Source organism: Galeopterus variegatus, unplaced genomic scaffold, assembly GCF_000696425.1.
Source record: "Galeopterus variegatus unplaced genomic scaffold, G_variegatus-3.0.2 Scaffold5527, whole genome shotgun sequence".
NCBI classification, from domain to species: Eukaryota; Metazoa; Chordata; class Mammalia; order Dermoptera; family Cynocephalidae; genus Galeopterus; species Galeopterus variegatus.
In genome coordinates, this window is record NW_007731638.1 from 124,823 (window position 1) to 126,570 (window position 1,748).

Sequence of the window (1,748 nt, forward strand, 5' to 3'; positions counted from 1 at the left end):
TTGAAAATATATATATATATATATATATATATATATATATATATATATTAGAAGTAGTTTGCAATTTAAATTTGAGTTACAGTTTGAGGTAATGAATGACGGGACCTCAAAGTTTATGTTCTAACATTTTGTAAGTTTTAAATTGAAGGCAAAATTTTGAAACCTATGCTAAAGGAAATTTGCTATACCTGTTTACTGAGTCTAGCTAACTACCTAGCTTTCACATCTGAATGAGGCTTTGTGCTCTATTAATGGATAGGCAGTTATCTCTAAGTTACTTGAAGGAGTTATGTTAAAAGTTATCCTTGGCTGCAGTTTGAGAGAGGGATCTATAGAGGTACTTATGAATTTGGAGATTTATAAAGTTAGATGTTTTTTACAATCATCAATTATAACATCTTAGCAGATTCTACTTCAGATTGTATTGAATTAGTGTTTCTTAGCTTTGAAAATGTTCTTCCTTGTAGTTATTCCACACATACTATCCTTAGAGTCTAATTTTTCAGTCACTTAAAGCTTGGTATTGACTCCTGAAATAAGTAGTAACTGTGTAGTGTCAGTGTAACATCACAAGCTAAGGAAAACTATTTTAAGTCATTTGCCTTGTTTTTTAATTGACTATTGATTTTGGTTCCAGTGTCCTTAACTGTGAGCAAGTTCTCACTCACTGGACTGATAGTCTTGAACAAGTTTAATTTCTCTGGGCACATTTTTTTCAGCTGGTGCAGTCAAACATGATTTAATTAATTGACTTGGTAAACAAATTTTCTTGCTTGTCTAGCATTCAGAAACTACTTTGATCAGAGCCCCCTCCCCCCCCCTTTTTTTTCTTTTTTAAAGATGACCGGTAAGGGGATCTTAACCCTTGACTTGGTGTTGTCAGCACCATGCTCTCCCAAGTGAGCCAACCGGCCATCCCTATATAGGGATTTGAACCCGTGGCCTTGATGTTATCAACACCACACTCTCCCAAGTGAGCCACGGGCCAGCCCTTGATCACAACCTTATTTTAATTTTGTGAAGAAATTCTGCTATAATGAGATATACTGTTTTCAATTTTTGAAGTGTTCTGAATGTTGCTTTCCTATGAGCTGATAATATTCTTATGAGTGCTTTGTTTGGTAATGTCAGCTTACACTGTATTTTTCGCTCTGCTTATGGTTTCATTGCATAATAAACACAATGCCATCTAATGCAGTAACAAAATAATCTTCACTGTACTTTAAAACAGTAGCATTCGAAGTTCACTTTTTCTTGTTTTGACATGGATATGCACTGGTAATAAAATATCACGATGTGGTAATGCTCGTGATGACTAAAATACATTGCAGTTATAACTGCAGCACTGTGATTTGTAGTGCTTCAAGCACCAATATGGGGTGATGAGAGTGCCACATGTGTTTTCTGTCACAGCTTCTCAACTCTGCAGTTATACGACCAAAAAAGCCATAGACAGTACATAAACTAATGAATGTAGCCAAGTGTCAGTAAAACTTTTCTTACAGATACTGAGGTTTGAATTCCATATAATTGTCACGTCACAAAATATTCTTGTTTTGAATTTATTTTTCAGTCATTCAAAAATGTTAAAACTGAAAAAAAGAAAAAGAAAAAACAGAAAAAAAAAAAAAAAACGGGCCGGCCCGGGGGGCCCCCGGCTACGGGGCGCGGTTTAGGGAGCGCGGCGGCGCTCCCGCCGAGGGTTCGGATCCCACATACAGACCGTCCGCTCACTGGCTGAGCGAGGT

At 36.7% G+C, this 1,748-nt stretch overlaps 1 protein-coding gene across 1 annotated transcript in view; it reads left to right on the forward strand.

Moving 5' to 3' along the window:
* Nucleotides 1–1,748, forward strand: part of HDAC2 (histone deacetylase 2) — a 33,681-nt gene that overhangs the window by 14,999 nt on the left and 16,934 nt on the right. The gene's annotated exons all lie outside the window — the stretch shown is intronic.